This window comes from Aotus nancymaae, unplaced genomic scaffold (assembly GCF_030222135.1).
Source record: "Aotus nancymaae isolate 86718 unplaced genomic scaffold, 86718_ANA_hifiasm-v0.15.2.pri h1tg000067l, whole genome shotgun sequence".
NCBI lineage: Eukaryota > Metazoa > Chordata > Mammalia > Primates > Aotidae > Aotus > Aotus nancymaae.
In genome coordinates this window covers 9,204,444-9,224,590 of record NW_026988482.1, presented here as the reverse complement: position 1 = coordinate 9,224,590, position 20,147 = coordinate 9,204,444, and the positions used below count along the sequence as shown (strand labels likewise).

The window sequence follows — 20,147 nt, the reverse complement described above, 5'->3', positions numbered from 1 at the left end:
TGAATAAATGTTCCTTGACTCTAAATATCTGTAGTAGGCTATGGAATGTGTTTTTACAAGAGAATCAGTGAAGGATCTGTTTTGCTTACTCAAGGATCTCATTTGCTAACACGATTGTGTGGTGAAAGCAAAAGAACCAGCTGTAAGTGGAAAAAACCTTAGTCATTAAGGGTTGTTTGGGCTGTTCAATGGGGAACATCAGGGGTGACTGGTTTCCCCCTGCCATGATGAATCCTGGCATGATTTGTCTGGCAGTTTTGACATTTTGTAGACCTAGCAAATGTGGGAGGGCACTTGAAAGACATCTCATACTCAAATGGTCTCTCCTCTTACCATACACACCTTACGGAGTCTTCACAGGGTGTGATGATGGGAAGCCGAGACACGCTCACCAGAAGGTAGGAAAAAATGGTGTATTGGAAATGCTTGTAGCTTTCCAATGAGGAGAATCACTTTAAAGCTCTGTTTATCTTTCTGTGCCTCAGCTAACCCCAGAGGAAAATCTTAGCTCAGGACAGGAAGCTCAGAGCACCCAAAAGGATGACTACAGCAAGACTATTTATGTCTGCTTCTTACATATTCCTCCGTGCTCTCCCCCAGGAGGCCTGGGCTGTGCTACAGCTCCAAGAGGGCCTGGATATATCATCACTCCCAGGAAACCAAGGGGTATGGCAAAATCCGAGCTCTGGGATCAATTATGTTGGTAAAACTACAAAGGCAGGGGGTGAGCCAGAAGTGTTGTGGCTTAGGAACAACTTGCGGAAAAAAAGACTTGATGTTCCCAGGTAGAACCCCGTGGCCCCAGGGGAGGTGACCTCCGCTGTCTGCTCACCCAGCCAGAGTGCTAGGTCTCAGAAGCCAGGACACACCTTCCGTTCCAGTTGACTCACTTGAGTAGCAAATTCTTTTCTCCCTCACAATCCTCTCATCTTCAAAGGGAATTCATTAAGCCCCACCACGCCATCGGCACTTGGCCAGGTGTTATACTGGCCCATTAGTCGGACACAGGCCATAGCCCCAGGGAGCATGCCAAATGAGGTGGAGGGTGGCAGCTGTGACCCAGTGACATGCCCTGAACTGGTTTTGCAGCACCTTCTATAAACCCTCCAGCTGTTTTGAACTATCTGTGTGGGGCTTTCCATACAAGCTCTCCCAACCCCTTGCTTTAGTTCACTCCTTTCCTTTTGCTTGGAATGCCCTTCCACTCTGCCAATGCGCTTAAATGCCCCCTTCTGGGTGGAGACTTTCCTGACAACCCCAGGCAGAATTAGCCACTCTCAATTCTGTGTATTCTCATAACACTCTGTATCATTAATATAGCACATGCCAATCTGTCCTGGAATCATCTGCTTATATGTCTGTCTCCCTAAAGGACTCTGAATTCCTTGAAGATGCATTCTACGACTTATCCATCTTTAGTTCTCCAGCAAGAATTTGGTTGGTGCTCAGTAAAGCGTGTGCTGAGTTCAATGCAGAAAGGGACACAGCTCATGATTTTATCTGATTCTACTTTGTGGTATAACTGGAAGCAGGTCACGTCTCTCTGAGTTTTAGTTTCCTTTTCTGTAAAATGGGTGGGGGGAGGATAAATTAGAAAATGGCCTCTACGAGGTTTTCTGGCTCTACTGTCTACGATTTAAAAATTCCTGCCTCTTAGTGAAAAACCGAGAGTTCATCATAACTCTTTAAAGACCAACATGTTTTCGTTTATGTGTATTAAAGAACCTGATGATGTTCCCTTCCCACCTCTTGTCTACCACCTATAACAAAAGTTGTGTATTACTTAGCAGTTTGCAAATTTTCTGACTGAAGTTTCAAGAGGTTGTGGGATTGGTTGATTACAGGAAGTGTGTAAATTTTATCTTCCCTGGGGAATAAAATTGTTGGACTAATTGATTATTCTAAAGGAGTTTCTGACTGTAGTTTCTGGTGACTTTACTCAGCCTGGGTACATGTGGAAGGGGGCCTTATGTAGCGGTGCTTAAGCCCCCTGCATCTCTCTTCTCACTGCAATGCAGGCCTCACTGCACGGGCCGCCCTAGTGCTCTGTGTCCCATGAGGCCCATGCTTTTCCTATGCTACCTCTTTGCCCCTTGAGTTACATGTTGGAAACTCCTGCAGGGATAGGACTGAGTGCCCCCACCTTCTGAGAACATAGTTACAAGGTACTAATAACACCTAACTCTGACCTTAGAACCAGTCTACAAGGTGAGGCAGACGGGGCTTATTTTCAACCCATTTTTCAGATGGAAGTAAGACACAGGGAGGTGAAATGACTTGCATGAGGTCCCACAGCTAAGAAGGTCTTCTGGACTGGCTTAATAAAACCCAATGTTTTTAATTTCATCAACTCCTTTAAAAATGGGTTAGATTGCTGCTTTATTGATTGACTGCTCTCAGCCCTCTTGGCTGATAAAATCAGAGGCAAGTGAATTCTACCAGAAGGAAAAAAGGGGTTCTAACCCACCATTGATTTTGTGGGACAAAGTGGCTGCATTCATTACTGAAGGGGGAAGTCACATTAGTTAAAACTGTCCATTTTGTGGTTTCTATCATTAGCATCTCACTATGCCAGTAAATGAGCTGTTGAAGCCTGAAGTAGGGCCTCCTCCCGAAAGCTCGAGAGGATTCCAAAGCTGTTGGGCTCTGTGGAGGAACGTCCAGGGCACACGGTCTCCATCTTTCCTTTTTTAACTCCACAAAGGCAGCTAAGAGGGATTGCCACTTGGTATTGCACCTCTCTGAGTCTCAGTTTTTCTATCTGTGAAATGGGGATAATAACTCCTCCCTGGCTTACCTCAGAGGATGGCTGTGAGGGTCACATATTATGATGGGGGTGGCAGAGCTCTAGAATCTGAAAGTGCTGGGTGAAAATCAGGGAATATCATTTACTCTTGTTATTCTCCTTTTTTTTTTTTTTTTTTTTGAGACTGAGTCTTACTCTGTTGCCCAGGCTGGAGTGCAATGGCATGATCTCAGCTCACTGCAATCTCTGCCTCCCAGGTTCAAGCAAGCCTCCTGCCTCAGCCTTCTGAGTAGCTGGGATTACAGGCGCCTGCCACCATGCCCGGTTAATTTTTGTATTTTTGGTAGAGAGGGTGTTTCACCATGTTGGTCAGGCTGGTCTTGAACTCCTGACCTCAGGTGATCCGCCCACCTTGGCCTCCAAACTGCTGGGATTATGGGTGTGACCCACCGTGCCTGGCCTTGTTATTCTACTTTCATAACTATGAATGATCTCAATAAAGGGGAGTAAGCCCAGCTTGATATGTGTTTCCTAAAAGGGGCCCAAAGTCACATTATGTGGGAATAGGCAGATCTACGGAGTGTGAACGATGGCAGTGCTTAACCTAACCTACCCATCAGAACACTGGAGAAGACTCAGGTAGATGATGGATTCAAGGGCATTTTTAAATGATAAAAATTATGTTGATGATGACTTTTTTTTCTCCAATGTTAAGAATACCTCTTAATAACCTGAAAAGAATTTACTCAAATGCTCTCTGATGCTATCTTTATCATAGCCCTACCTCATCTTGGGAGTAAAGCGTTCCACTTGGCTGAGAAGTAGGAGCGTTGCTGGGTCAGAACTCATCTGCTCAGGTTTTGTTCCTCATACCATTCAGATGCTCTTTTTGAGTCAATGGCTCTAGCTTCTTGTAATGATCTATAAGCTTCTGGCTCCTTTGGCTTTAACTAGTCCCTGAAGATCAATTCCCTTTCCAAAGAGGGTGTTTTTTTTTTTTGTTTTGTTTTTTAATCTCTCTTTTATTTGGGGAAAAAATAGCCACTCTCATAGACTGTAAAGAAAAACTTCTTTTTGGGAGCCTTAAAAATATTTGAAGTAAATAGGGCTCAGCCTGATCTTAATAATGGTAAGTGAAAACATACATACTTTTTATTACCAGAGAGAAGTAGAGGGAGCTTTCAGTATATGGGACATACACTGGGTTGTTACATTGTAAATACAAAGATAAAGCTGGAACAATAGCAAGAAAGCCAATGTGTTACATTGAAAGGCTTGGCATAGTTACTGCAACTGAGCATGAAATATAGCTGAGCTTCCTGGCAGGCACGGCAAAAAAGTAAACATGATGACTTACATCATTTTATTTTTCTGATAGAAGTATGTGTCCTGATTATTTGAGAGACATTTTTTCCTAGTATTAATTTTGAAAAGGAATGTATCACTGAGTACATTATCTGAGTACATTCATTACAAGAGTGATGAATATGTCTTTAGTAAGAGTTTCACATCTAATAAAAAAAAAGTTCTTATATTTCTATCTCATTCCTTGTTTCGAACTGCAAACCCATATTAACTACTGACTAAAGTTTTTCACTTGGATATGTCAGAGTCATCCCAAACTGAACACATTCCAAACTGCATTCATTAACTTCTTTCTGAAATTGGTTCATCTCCCTGCGTTTATTATCTTGGTTAAAGTATCACACACGCAAGCTGTCTCTGTCAGAAAAATCTCAGGTTGTTTAGGTGACTCCACCCCAATCTCCAGCTCACACCCACTGAATCCTGGAGATACTATCTCCTCGATTTATTTAAAATCCTTCCTCTCCTCCTCACCTGCAACACCCCTGCTTCAGTTCTGGTCCCCGTCATCTCTCAGGCTATTTCAATAGCTTCTCAACTTGCCTTCCTGTTATTTCAACTTGTTCCTCACACTACCTCTCTACAAACTCATCTATGAAAAATGCAAACCTAATCTTTCTGAAAATCATCCAAAGGCTGCCTATTGCTTTCAAGGTGAGGTCTAAACTCATGGTCTGGCAGACGAAGACTTTCACCTGCTTGGTTTTCAGTCTGATCTGCTGCCATATCCCTGACAAATTCTCTGTCGCGGTAACATGTGTTTCTCGTTCCCCTGGTGCACATCGCTACCCCTGTGGCCGTGCTTTGCACGGGCTACTACTTCTGTCTACGAGTCCCACTGCCTTTGCAAACCTGGTCCCCTCCTATTCTGGGAAGCTTTCCTGGTCCCCTTCCAACAGCCACCATAGTGAGGATTTCCCTCCTTTGTATGCCCCAATAACTGTGTAAATCTCAGTTATACTTACCACATGTGCTGCAACTGTTTGCTTAGTTTCTGAATCCTCCAAGACTAGCTTTTCAAAGACAGAAAAGGAACCTTACTCATCCTACATTTCCAGCTGTATATATGTGCCTCACATAGTTGGAGCCTGATAAGTATTTGTTGACTAAATGGGTAGATGAAAGATAGAATAATGTTGTATACAGAGCAATCAGGTTATCTTCAGGATATGTTAACTTATGATACAGAATCAATAGGTGTTGTGTTGATCAACAGAACTTTTCCTTTAGGATATATACAGGACTGAGTGGATAGACAGAACTTTAGATAAATCTCTCAAATCATCTCTCTGTGCTGTCCTTGGGTGGGTGCCGGATAGCAGAAAGTGAGTGTCTATACTGTTCACAGAAGCCTTGGTGGCTGACATTCCGTGTGCCCAACCTAGGCACAGCTGTATACTTTAGCCATCCTATGTGTGTTTGGGTAGTGAGGAAGGAAGGAGCCTGATCAGGAAGTGGATTATAAAGGTGTGTCTCCCTGCACAGCCAGGATTTCCCTCAAGAGGTATTGCTTTCTAACAAGTACCTGGCAGAGAATCAGTGGAGAAATCTTTCCTTGTTCTGCTCCATCAAGTTTCACATCATACACATTTTTTTTTTTGTATTTTTTTGACCAAGTCCTGCGTGTAACTGAATTATCTGGGGCGCTTGTGTAAAATGCAGACTTCCCAGCCCTCAACCCAACAGAAATATAGCTTCAAATACAGCCTCAAAGTTGGTTGGGGAAAAGTTTTGAGCACAGTCCATTGCCCAGCTCTTCAGAGATAGTGGTAAAGCCCTAGAATGATGATGCTTGGGCTGGATCATGTCCTTAACCTCCGTAAATTAACTGTAAAGGTTTGTGGGTAAAAGCAGTTTTGGACGCACCTAGGCCAAGTACAATAGAGCTACTCCACAGGCCTCAGGGGCCATTCACTTTATGTCATGCAGGCCCCACCTGAGCCCGACTGTACTTAGCAGAGACACTGCCTTAGCCCGACTGTACTTAGCAGAGACACTGCCTTAGCCCGACTGTACTTAGCAGAGACACTGCCTTAGCCCGACTGTACTTAGCAGAGACACTGCCTTAGCCCCACTGTACTTAGCAGAGACACTGCCTGAGCCCGACTGTACTTAGCAGAGACACTGCCTGAGCCCGACTGTACTTAGCAGAGACACTGCCTTAGCCCCACTGTACTTAGCAGAGACACTGCCTTAGCCCCACTGTACTTAGCAGAGACACTGCCTTAGCCCCACTGTACTTAGCAGAGACACTGCCTGAGCCCGACTGTACTTAGCAGAGACACTGCCTTAGCCCGACTGTACTTAGCAGAGACACTGCCTTAGCCCGACTGTACTTAGCAGAGACACTGCCTTAGCCTGACTGTACTTAGCAGAGACACTGTATGGGCTTGTGCTCTAGATAGAGGACTTACGTTCCTGTGCAGGGCTTGCCTAACACAGCTTGCAATGATCACTATTATGAATAATAGTATCTATTAATCACCTTTTAAGCAAGTAGTATTAATAATTCAAAGCCAAATAGGATTTTGCTGTCCTCAAAATTCTTGCAATTACATTCTTTCCTTTGATCTCAAAATAGCCCTGGAAACAGGCAAAGCCAGGGCCCTTCCCATTTAGTAGACATAGGAACTGAGATTCAGAAATGGCAGGTGACTTGTGCAAGGCCACACAGATGGAAAGACTGCCTCATCTAAGATCCTGACTCCATTTTCACGCTGTGCTGGATTCCACTACGCTTGCTGATCCCTCAAGTCATCCGATTTGAAAAGAACATTACTTAGGATCTTAGAACTAGATTTTAGGGCTCAGTGATGTCCATAAGAATAAGAATTTCCATTTCTGAATTATTAGAGCAGATGCTTGTGGCTGAATGTTAAAACTTGGGTCCCGTATGTTAAGAAGGCTTGCAAAGTTCATGATAGCATCTTAAGCCTCCAGAAAAGTTTCCAGTGGTATGCTGACTTGAATAGATGGGAGAGACAGTGGTGGGCATCTTCTCCTCACTCATGGTCATTGATGTCACCTTGATAGCTTGAATGTGCCATGGTGCAAGTATTTATACCACAGAAATCAGCAAAACCTGTAATTCAGGGCTTTTTCAACACCGTAGAACCAGTTAAACATTTTCCAGCACACTGCTGCTTATAGCTAATGGTGATTGCCACAAATTAGAGTTAGAAAATTCTCCTCTGTCACCTGCATGGGACAGGCGTTGATTTTGCCGCTAACCACAAGTCATACCCCAGTGCCCTTCTTTAAATGGGAGACTCCTTCTATCTGAGCTTGCAAAATCAGACACGGGTTTCTACTAATAGTCCCTTGAATTTGTGTAGTTTGTAACGTGTTTTCACATCCCTCATCATTTCTGAACTGTGTATAATCTATGGGGCAGATGTTACGTATCCTTGGTAGGACAGAAGGGCCTGGAGATCTGACAGGTGATGTGACCACTCTCAGTGTCGTAAGTGGCAGCCAGGGACTTGACCTGGGTCTTCACCTCCTTGTTCTGTGCTCCTTTCCCTGTAGTAGCTACCTCCTTCACCTAGGACACTTGCAATGTCTGGCGATGAAGCTACCGTCTGCGGCGCAGAGAAGAGTTGCCTAGCAGTAGCGTAATGTTGGAGTGTAACATTGGCTTTAGCCTTTGTCAGAAAAGAACAGATGTGCTAGTTTGAGAATATCTACACTTAGCTGTTAGCCCCACTTTCCTGATCCAATGAAGCAAAGAAGTCTACATTCACTTCTCTGTTTTACATCCTCCCTTTGTTTCTTTTACAAATTTCACAGGGACCTTGTGTGTTTAGGTCCTGCTGAAGGTTCTGCCCACAACAGAAATTTGGAGTCTCCTGAACGATGCAGCAGTAATGCCCTGTTCCGCCTGTTGCATAACTCCCAGTCTCATACTGCCTGGTGATGGAATTATTGATTGTTAGGCATTTCACAACACATTTTCAAAACATGCTGAAGGTCAAGAATGGGTGACTCACGGTCAGCAACAGTTCCTTCTGCCTCAGTCCCTCTACATGGTATTGGTGAGGTTGGTAATGAAAGTCACTGAGGAAACTGAGGTGAAAGTTAACTCTGTCCAATCTTGGTCAGCAGGATTATTAGGTGGCTTGAAAAAAATAATTCCTGATACTATTTAGTGATTGATCTCCTCAATCACTTTGTTTTGTTGTTGTTGTTTGTTTGTTTGATTTTTTTAAGACAGTCTCATTCTGTCACCCAGGCTGGAGAGCAGTGGCTCGATCTCGGCTCACTGCAACCTCTGCCTCCCGGTTCAAGTGATTCTCCTGCCTCAGCCTCTCAAGTAGCTGGGATTACAGGTGTGTGCCACCACACCCGGCTAAGTTTTATATTTTCAGTAGAGACGGGGTTTTGCCATGTTGGCCAGGCTGGTCTTGAACTTCTGCCCTCCAGCGATCCACCTCCCTCAGCCTTCCAAACTGCTGGCATTACAGGCGTGAGCCATGGTGCTGGCTTCACTTTGGTTTTTAATACCAAGTTTCATAAAGAGTATAAAGTGGGAGTTAAGGGATTTCAGTGCTGATTTTGCCACTAGCTTGTCCTAGAGCACCAGAGAGCACCACTGCGGTACTCAGCTGAGGAAAAGCTTAGTGCTATCTAGGGAACTTTATTGCTCTGATAGGCTGTGATTGTACATTAGTACTTTAGACAGCAGAGAGATAAACCCTGATTCTGGTTTACAGATAATTATTCATCTCTGTCTGAGGCCAGGCAAAGCTCTCTGTGGAGCAGTGTGGAAGAATGCCTTAGAGCAAGCACAGCAGCAGAGAGAGTTCCAGACCCAAGGGCAAGGGATTTGGGTTAACTCTCCATGTTGCCACCTGTGATTTGAATCTTCTGAGTGGGTGCTGGGCCTGTTAGCATCTCAGCTTCCTCACCTGTAAAATAGAGACAGTAACAGTGTGTGAGATTTTGGTGCAAACTTTAATGCATGACAAGACCTACCGCATGTTTTCATATGCGCTAGTTGAAGGTTTTGGAGGAAAAAATATCAAGTTGACAATTTTAAATTTTTTTTTTTTGAAGCAGAGTCTCACTCTGTTGCCCAGGCTGGGTGGCAATGGTGCAATCTTGGCTCACTGCAACCTCTGCCTGCCGGGTTCAAGTGAATCTCATGTCTCAGGCTTCTGAGTAGCTGGGACTACAGGTGCGTGCTACATTGCCTGGCTGATTTTTGTATTTTTAGTAGAGATGGGGCTTCACCATGCTGGCCAGGCTAGTCTCGAACTCCCAACCTGAGGTGATCCACCCGCCTCAGCCTCCCAAAGTGCTGGGATTACAGGCATGAGCCACAGCGTCTGGCGGTACAATTCTTAATATGTAAGTATTTTCTTCAAAAACGAATCTAATTTGCATCATTAAAGTTTCTGAATGTTTCATCTAGAATAATCATGGGACTGGCAGTTTCTTAGTAGTTCTTCTCTAGGTTTTTGTACTTTGAATACCCTGCAGGTCTTTTCATGCTAATATAACATAAAATCACAGTAACAAGAAATGTAAGAAATGGTCCCTACCCTCTGGACACTTAGAACTCAGGGAGACCAAGAGACATCCCCTATATAACACCTCAAGTCTGTGAGGTACTTACTACCTAAATGATGCCCAGAGACTCTGAACCCCTTAGGAGTACAGAGAACGGGGAGATCATTGATGGTGTGGAGAGGCTGGAGGAAGTGAGATGATGCCATTCTAATACAGCATAATCACGGTAATAAGCAGCTCTAGTAGTTCATGGTGCCTGAGCCTCATTCATTCGCTGGCAAAACCTTCCTCAGCATCCCCTCCCCACCATCCATCCCTGAACAGGCACCCTCTCCAAGCCACTGCCAGCCTTGCTGCTCCCCTGCCTCCTGACTGGAGGGCAAGCCAGTAAAAAAGGAAGAAAACTCAGTTATGTAAAGCACATTCTGGGTGAGGAAAGGCAAGCATGTGTTTCTGCTTGACTGAAATTGCTTTTTTTCCCCCACCAGTTTGTCCTCTTATTGGGACACATCAGAAATTAGAGAGACCCTGGCAATCACAGCTTCCACCTCTTCGTTTTACAAATGAGCAACTAGGCTCGGAGCAGAGAAGTGGCTTTCCCGGGGTCACACAGTCAGCTTGTGACAGAGTCAGGATTCAAGCACCATCTCCTGACTTCTCCATTGCACCAGACGTTGAGAGAACACAGAGAACCTAAAAGAAGAAAGAAAAAAAATAGAACTTTTGGGAATATATTGGGCTTCTGGTTTTCAAGGACAATTTTATGATAAGTAGCAATGATGCCTCAAAAGCTCTGGTAGCTAGCTTGAATGAACTTATGTAATAAACATTTATCACAGAACATGTGTCATCAAACACCTGCCAGTTCTGAGCGTTGGCACCAAAGCTGCCTTCATTGTCAAAGAAAAGAGGGGGAAAGGAATTTGGCTGAACAAAGCTGGCAGACGCTTATACTAGAAAATTTAGAGGTAATTTCTAGAGGAACAGAAACACATTTTCAAAGTCTCATAAAATTTATTTAAATGTGATTGGGTGAATTTAGCAGTTAAACAAGTGAAAAACACTGAGGTCCAATTGGGTGCCTCAGGCTTCTTCCAGGCCCCTATCCTTTCTATCTGCCTTGGGTACAGATTCCTAGACGCCTGGAGATGGACAGGCCCAGAGGTTGCCCAGAGCAATGTCTGAGGTTACTGATTTTCGTCTAGGCTCCCATAGAAACACATCCCAAAGCCTTCTTGGTTCTTATTGCAATCTCATCTCATTTGCAGAACATGGCCAGAGTCAAAGAAACATGGACCATGTGTCAGTCAGACTGAGTCCATCCATACAAAGAATTCTCTAGCCTGTATTGGCAGTCAATTTACAGCAACATGATGGGTTGTGTAGTCAAATATGTGCCCACTTCCCTTTGGCTACCCACACATTTTTGAACTGCAAGATCTGTTCTTTATCTACTCATTTAGTGGTTATTACTGGGAGAGCATTGGACTATAAATTCTGTTGCACTTGCTGGTGTTATGAGCTCTTTGAACCTCAATGTCTTCACCCATAAGATACTATTCCTTATCTGCCTTGCACATGACAGCTAGTCATTGGGAACATTACATGAATGGCAGATGGAAGTGCTTTGTACATGCTAAAGCCTTCCATGAGTGTTAAGAATGGTTGCTACTCTCCCATGCCCAACAATGTGCTAAGCACCAAGGGAGTTCAAAAGAAATGTAAGAGATGGTCCCTACCGTCCGGGAACTTACAACTCATTGTTGGGAGACTGAGACACATCCCCTAAAAAAAACAGATATATAACACTTCAAGTCTGTAAAGTACATATTGCTTAAATGATGCCCAGAGACTCTGAAGCCCCTAGGAGTGCAGAGAAGGGGGAGATTATTAATGGTGTGGAGAAGCTGGAGGAGGTGAGACAATGCCAGGTGATGAAGTAGACAGAGACGATGAACGTCAGGTTTTTTTTTTTTTTTGAGGTGGGGTCTTACCCTGCCTGGAGTACAGTGGCTTGATCGGCCTACTCCAATCTCCGCCTCCTGGGTTCAAGCAATTCTTGTCCCTCAGCTTCCTGACATAGCTGGGGACTACAGGCATGCATCACCACACCCAGCTAATCTTTGTGTTTTCAGTAGAGATGGGGTTTCACCATGTGGGCCAGGCTGGTCTCGAACTCACAGTCTCAAGCAATCCTCTCACCTCAGCCTCCCAAAGTGCTAAAATTACAGGTGCGAGCCACTGTGCCCTGGCCTGAAGAAGGTCTTTATGGGTGCAGCATGACAGAATCAACTGGTGGAGGGTTTTGTCAGTAAACTTTGGATAGACCAATCTGCTTGGAGCGAGAACTCCCAGTCAGAATGGAGTTGTGGATTTACATGCTGAGGAGAGTTAACATCTTGAGGGAGGGACACAGCAGTTTTTAAAACAATGATAGGTGATAATGAAATGATAATTTAGAGAGGCTATGTAAAGAATGAACTTGTGGATACAGGAGGGAAGAGGGATGCTGCAGGAGTCTGCCTGGTGGTTCTGGACCGGACGATGAAAGTGGAGAAAGAATTACACGTAAGTTAAAGACGGTTCTCGTTGTAGGGGAAGAAAACGTCATATTAACCTGCCTTCTCTTTTTGTGATTACACTTTGGGATTTGAGATAAATTGAGGAAGGAGAACCAAATAAGTAGGGAGCCTCTCCACATGTACCCAGGAAGATTCTTGAAAACCCAAAGTGGGCCAGGTGCGGTGGCTCATGCTTGTAATCTCAGCACTTTGGGAGGCCAAGGCAGGTGGATCACCTGAGGTCAGGAGTTCAAGACCAGCCTGCCCAACATGGTGAAACCCTGTCTCACCTAAAAATACAAAAAAATTAGTCAAGTGTGATGATGCACTCCTGTAGCCCCAACTACTTGGGAGGCAGAGGCAGGAGAATTGCTTGAACCCAAGAGGTGGAGGCTGCAGTGAGCCGAGATTGTGCCACTGCACATCAGCCTAGGCAACAGAGCGAGACTCCGTCTCAAAAAAAGAAAAAAAAAAAGAGAAAACCCAAAGTGGTCTCACAGTGTCTATTTGTCTAGCTATCAAAAAGGATGTGAAGTTGCTGACTGATCTGTAGAATCAGAGGTTTTCAGAGCAGGCCAGGACCATGAAGGTTACTGAGTCACACGTGTGGCCAATTTAAGGATTTCTGCTACAACATCCCCAGAAGAAGTGCTCATGCATGCTCTCCTGAACGTCTCTAATTGGGGGCATTCACTGCTGCTTAAGAGATTTCCAATGCTGGATATGTCTGTAACTTCATAATTTTTTTTTTTAATTTTGTGCTTTTGTGAATTTCCCTGATTGGCTTTCTTATTGACTCCCAGGGTGACACAGAACACTTCAAAATCCTCTGACGTATTCTTGATTTCATCATTTAGTTGAAGACTGCAGGTCCCATCTTTCTTTCTGAGTTTTCCTTACCACCTTCCTTTTAAATTACCTTTTTCATTGGATAAGTGCCACGAAATGTCATCAATTCTGTTGTTATCTGTCACCTGACCCAAAGACAAGAGAATTGAATCCTGGACCTTAGAGGAAAAGAAAAAATTTTTTAAAAAAAAGAGCTTGTGGGAACCTTATTGACCTCAACTGGGGAAATTTTTTGCTTTTGCACAAAAGTCAGGTCCCCTGAAACTTATGAAATAGGTGTTTTCATCTCTTTCGTTTTCCAAGTGATCAGACAGATATCTTTCCAGGAATTTGATGTCAGAAATCAAATCCAATGAGTGGGAAGTTTGACAAGATTCAGGACAGTCTTGCCAAATAGCACAGCAGAGGAGGTAAAGTTAGGTCAGTTCAAGGGGGCAGCAAAAATGAAGTTTATAATAAATCTACTGTATATTTGTCATGGGAGAGGGCTTCAGTCAATAGCAATTGATACTAATAAACATAAAGCAAAAAGAAATAATAGCAATAAACAATCAGGAAAGCTTTGAGACAACTTCTTTTTTTGTAGGTAACATTAAAGAAAAGGAATCTGTTTTATTTTATAAAATAAATGCTCTAATATTTGCAAAGAGAAATTACCTAAAAATGCTGCTACTAAACAAATGAAACTACCATAAAATTAGAGAAAAAAATCATAAAAATAGTTAAAAATAATCATATTATTGAAATGTCTTAGATGACACACAAAAAATGCAGAAGATTTGTATAAATACATCATTGCCCCGGTATGACCTCTTCTCATTGTCTGAGCAAGTTATAGTGCCACAGTGTATTTCAGACTATGTTGTAGAAGATCTTTAGCACTCACCTTAAAAGTTTAAAGTAGAAAGAACAACCTTTAACAGGATGATAGAAAATGTTCCATCGGATCAAAACAAACAAGCAAACAAACCGAAGCAGGTCATTTTTCTCTTTTTGGCACTGTGCAGGACCATATGCTTCCAGAGATGGGAATTTAAAAATAGCCTGTCACACAGCTCACGTTGTAGCGCTGGAACATGATGGGGGTGGGAAGGATCGCCTCACACTTAATAATATGACACTTCACATTTACAACAACCTCTTTGCAGAGTAACCAAGACTATTTTTCAGGTTTTTTTTCCCTTTTTTTAAAAAAATAAGATCTTCCTGATACCATGTAAGTGGAATAGGAGGTGCTACAATTCTTCCCACCTTACAGAGACGACGACTGAGGCATCCAAAGGCAGAGTCACTCACTCAGGATTACAGAGTCGCTCAGAAATTAGTGCTGTGCTGTTCAAAACACAACGGGCTGCCAACTGCAGCAATATCCTGGGCCTGTGAGAGCCACGGGTTCATAGGATGTTGCACACACAAACACACAGAAGAGAAATTTGCTTTCAATTGCCTCTGTTTTGAAATGCACTGCCTATCATTTTAAGCATTTCATAAGTTTCTAATTTTAAGGCAAATTGCTTTTAAGCCATGGTGACCTATATTAGCTGACATTTGAAATCCATCTCACACCAGAAATGCCTTAGATTTGCATTTGGTACCTCCTTGCAGAGTCGTAATAACAATGTAATTTCTCACATCTCCATAATTCCTTACACTTGAAAATGGTTGTACATTCACCATCTCATCAGATCTGTATAAGAAGCTGTAATTTAAGCCAGGCCAGAGTTATGATGAGAGGGAACAGAGGCTCAGGATATGAAAAAACTTTCTCATTTGGTAAAAGCCACAGAAACTGATGAAACCCAGGTCTTTTCTCTGCATGTCTAGGGTATTTTCCTGCCAGCCACGCAGCCTCTTAGGTCTAAAGAACGTGCTGAGACTCCGCTGCAAGTGTGTGTGCTCATGAGTGACTCACCCAGTTTGGTGCCCAACACTCAGTCCTTAATTGACTGCAAAACCCTGAAGGGGGATTCTAGATGCTGCAGGCATCAGGTGAAGTCAGTAGTGAGCTTCCTTTGAGGAGGGAAGGAAAATTCTTGACATACTGATGGGTCCAGGCAGACACTTTGGATATGTGCGGAGCCCAGTGACGTGTTCCTGGGTAGCCTTCATCCCTATTCCAACCTTAACCCCCTCTACTCTGTGCCATAAGCACTGTCCTTTCAATACCTCACATTCTCCTGCTGCCTTTCCCTTTATTGTACCTGGCAAAACCACAATCCTGGTGAAATGTATATTCTCTAATTCCTCCTTTGCTTGGAACCAAACAGTAGAATGTTGTTAAGAACATTGTAAACCATGCTGATCAGTTCACTTTAAACTCCTGATCACAAACCTGAAACGAACCGTGCTGGTGGATCCTATGACGCTTCTAGAAAATTTACTTTTGAGTCTCTGGGATAACTTTTTCAAACCTTTAGCTCCCTACTTGAATATCCACCATACTCTACACATTCCACGCCCCAGGATTATGATCTTCCTTTTTGCTATCGGAGGAGGGTTATTGCATTTTTCCTTAACCCACCTGCATCTGTACCCACATGCACTGCCTCCCTCTTATTATAGTGGAGGAGGTGGCATGGTTTCTAAGGCCAACCCTTCCATTTGCCCTCTGGATCCTATCTCCTTCCTCCTTTCCTATACTTCTCTTTGCCATATCAATTTCTGATGTTCTGTTACATCTATCCCATCAGGATACAAATACGCCTTTATAACAACTACTAAAAAAAAAAAAAGCCAGCTCTCCCTTGACCTTATACCTCCCTTTAGCTACCACCCCCTTACTTTCATGGCTTCACAAAAAAACCTTTAAAATTAAGATCTACGTTTCCTGTTTCCACTCTTTTAGCTCCCATTCTCTCCTCAACTCTGCTCTAATTTTCTTTAGACTCTATGACTCCACTTAAATTGTCTTTATCAGAGTCACCAATGACCTACATGTTTCCAAGGTCAAAGGGTTTTCCACTAACAGAACTGTGGAGCTGAACTTGACATGGTCAATCCTTCATACTTCTTTAAACACTTCCTTCTCTAGGCTTTGTGATCCCACACTCACCTGGCTTGTCCTTACCTTTCTGCCTCCCTGTCTGACTGTTTCTCCTCGACATCAGATTTTGGAATGCTCTGGGGTTCTTATCTCTATTCTGTCTGTACTCTTCTTAGATGAACTCATTGAGTCCCATGGCTTTAAAATACCATTTATATGCAGATAACTTCAAATCTCTATCTCTAACCGACTTCTCCCTTGAGCTTCAGACTCCATAACTCTATTTGTATATGTAATAAGCACTTCACACAAACTGTGACCCAAAGCAAACTATTGATTTAGTCTTTCTCTACCCCCAAATTCCTCCTCCCCAAGTCTTCCTTGTCACAGTAAGTGTCACCTGGCCCCTTTGCTATTTTTTCAACGCAAATAATTGAGTCATTCTGATATTCTTCATTTCCCTGAAACCCTACGTTTAATCTCTCAGCAAGTCCTATTGACTTTACATCTAAAATATTAGACTATTTCTCACCATCTGTACTACTGACTATCTTATTCCAAGCTATTATCATGTTCTTCCTGCCCACACTTTTTCCCTCCACAGTCAGCTCTTCGTGCAGTAGCCAGACCGATCTTTCTAAAGCTATGAATTCTAAGTTCATCTCTTTGCTAAATGCTCTTACAATGAGCTATAAAACCCTACATGATCTGGTCCCAACTGCCTGTTTGGCATCATCTCCCTCCACTCTCAGCCTCATCCACGAAGTTCACTGGCCTTTTTCTGCCTCAAATTTGCTCAATACTTTCAGATGTAAAGAACATTCACTTACTTTTCCTTCTGTTTGGACGTTCTTCTGGATCTACAATGGCAGCATCATCTTGCTGTTCAGGTCTCAGATTCTAATGTCATTCCTGTAGAGCAAATTCACTTGACTGATTTTGCTAAGCTCTCTCTCTTTAGAACCAGGTAAGTATCCTAACCTTTCACCAGAGAAATGTTTTCATTAGGTTGAATTTTAGTGAATTATAAATTGAAAGTGTCTCTTGTGGTTTCTGAAGACATTATTTGCCATGTCACTTGGTGACCTTTTCTATAAAGCCCCATGGAATTCTCTTAGGTCTAAGTGCTAGAAAGGCTTTCCTTCCCTTGAGGAATTGATAATGACACAACTGATTTTGCTTTGCTTTATTTGGCTTTAGCAACACGAAGCTCAGAGCCAAAATTTTGGCTGCTTCATTGCAAATGTGTGAGAATGTATGACTTGGTTGTCTGTCTAGACAGTACTGTCTAATAGATCTTTCTGCAATCATGGCAATATTCTGTGTCTGAAATGTCCAATAAGTAGCCACTGGCCACATGTGATTGAGCCCTTAAAATGTGGCTTGTGAACCTGAGGAGATACATTTTAGTTATATTTACTTTTAATTAATTAAAACATAAATAGACACATGTGCCTTGTGGCTGACGCATTGGAAAGCACAATCCTATATATCCTATGGTCTATTTATAGAATATTGTAGTTTATTTTTATGTACTCTTCATTATTCATTATTCTATTTCCTATAAATTACCTCAAACCATTGTGGCTGGAGGTAGAAAAAAAAAGAAAGGATCAAAGCACAATTAAATGAATAATTGACTTTGCAGGGCATGTCAGCATGTTTATAGGGTTGAAGGAAGTGGTGAGTGTACAGTAACAGTGAATCTTAAATCCTGTTTCTCTTTGTGAGATCTATGTGATGAGCACCAGCATCAAGTCAGAGATTCAAGTTCTAGCTCTTATTTTGCTGTTGAACATGTGTGGCTCTGAGTGAACCTGAGGTTTATTATGTTCATATATAAAATGAGACTTCTGTATTGGTGACCTGAAGCCTTCGGCACCTGAGATGCAGATGTACAACCACTGTACCCATTTCTGTGACTTCCAAAGTCATGGAGGCCAGTCCTTGGATACCTTCCTAAATAGGAGGCAAGCCTTTGATAAATCATCTCAGTCAAGCCCATGCATCAAGGCAGAGTCACTGGTAAACTAATTTAAAACAAATAGGAAGAGTCCTACCTTCCAAATGTCTTCTGGAGAAAAATAATTCATTCTACATGCCTAGAAATTTGGATGTTTTTAATACAGAATGAAGTATCATAGCCCTTGGTATATAAATGCACAGGACTGAAATCAGAAGACTTAGGTTCTAGTCCCAGGCCAGTTCAGCAAGTAACTATCTGTGTGACTTTGATCAAGTCAAAGTTTCTTCTTTGTTCAGATGAGAAGATTGGCCCAAAGGATCTTAAATTTCCTGTCTAGCACTGGCCATAATCATAGCTAATATTTATAAGTACTTGGAATGTGCTGAAATGCATTACCTTGTTTAGTCCTATCGCCACTGAGAATATTATTATTCCCATTTTAAAGATAAAAGAAACCGGGCTTGAGTGTTTCCCAAAGACACACAGTTGGTAAATAGTAGAGTTTCTGCTGAATCCCACAGTTTAGATTCAGGACCAACTTTCTTACCTGTTTTGCCTTCTCTAGAATTTTGTGATTTTCATAGGTCAGAACACTCTTGTTTTTCTGGTTAGACCAAGAGTTGTCTTAATCCTTTAAATTGAACTTTCCCAAGTCTGGGTCTCAAACGGGCCCAAATATTCTCTCTTCAATCTTCAAAGTGGCCAGGAAGAGCTCAGCACGGCCACAATTAATGAGCTGGTTGCTACCGGGCAAGAGTGGCTTTGTTCTTTTGCCCTGTTTGCTGAACTAAAAATACTATGTTCTAGGTATGCTGTGATATAAGAAAATGTTGGGAAGCATGTGGGTTTATATGTACGCCATGACAAAGGTGTAGCTTGGGCTTTTCACAAGTCATATCATACACATTTCACAAGATCCCATCACAAAGAGATGGTTGATCCTACACATCTCAGTCATTGCTTCTTGAACGTGGAGTACCTCAATCATCCCTGTGTCTCAAACATGTTTATTTCAGAAGCTGACCCTAAGCTCATCTTCAATGCGGAAATGATTTTTGCCAGTTGTTAGAAAAGCACATTGTTAGAACAGCTAATTGTTAAAACGGTTAGGAATCCACCGGAGCTTCAGCAATTTTGAGTCCAATCCAGAGAGGGAAGAGGATTTTTTCAAGGTCAGTGTCAGAGTTTGGACTAAATCCCCGGTCTCTTTCATGGCCAAGAAAGGCCCTTTTTCCCTTATCTGACTAGTAGTCAGGGCCACTTCCTTGGGAGATGGAACAAATGAAACACAACTGAAATTTCATCTTGCCTCTGCAGATGTCAGGAGCAATGGAGCACCAGCGGTGGAAGAACCTGCCTCGCCTAGCTCCATCAAAGGCCACAGGCCCATGAGAATCACCCAGCCTACTCTGAGCCGCACAGCGGAGGCCACAGCCGCGCACAGGAAAGTGAGAGGAAGTGGAAACGTGCGAGCAGAGGGCTCAAAGCAACGGGCTCACCACCGGAAAAAAAAAATAAAAATAAACATGCTCAGAAATAGTGTAACTGATATGCAAAGAAGATCAAAACAAGGGTTTTAAAATATCTTGGCTGCTTTAGAGGAGGTGGGGGCAGTAATTAAAGCGAGGTTGCAAATACGTGTTAGGGGAGGGGGGCCGTTAGGTGGAGGATTCACTGAAGCCTGCCGGGCCTTGGGAGCCCGGGAGCCCAAGAGTAGTTCAGATGAAAATGTGGCACTTATATGCGGAATGTAGAATAAAGTTGAACTCACAGAAGCAGAGAGTAAAATGGTTATTCTCAGAGGTTGCCAGATGGTGGGACTAGGGAGATATTGGTCAAGGGATACAAAATTTTAACACATTCAGGAGATCCATTGCCCATCACAAGTGACTATAGTTAATATCAATATATTATATATATATATTATATATATATTTAAAAATTTTTTTGTTTGTTTGTTTTAGTTTGGGAGCACACGTGCAGGATGTGCAGGTTGGTTACATAGGTAACTGTGTGCCATGGTGGTTTGCTGCACCTATCAATCCATCACCTAGGTATTAAGCCCAGCATGCATTAACTTCTTGAAAACTGCTAAAAGAGTAGATTTTAAGTGTTCTCATCACAAAAAATATAAGGTGCTACATATGTCAATTAGCTTCATTTAGC

The 20,147-nt window shown here is 42.8% G+C and overlaps 1 long non-coding RNA gene across 1 annotated transcript; it reads left to right on the top strand.

Moving 5' to 3' along the window:
- The first annotated feature begins 317 nt into the window (after positions 1 to 317).
- LOC110568014 (uncharacterized) lies at positions 318 to 19,496 on the top strand. The gene is made up of 3 exons (XR_002478346.2): positions 318 to 398; positions 10,111 to 10,590; positions 19,299 to 19,496. It is a non-coding gene; the product is annotated as an uncharacterized LOC110568014 (long non-coding RNA).
- The last annotated feature ends 651 nt before the right edge of the window (positions 19,497 to 20,147 follow it).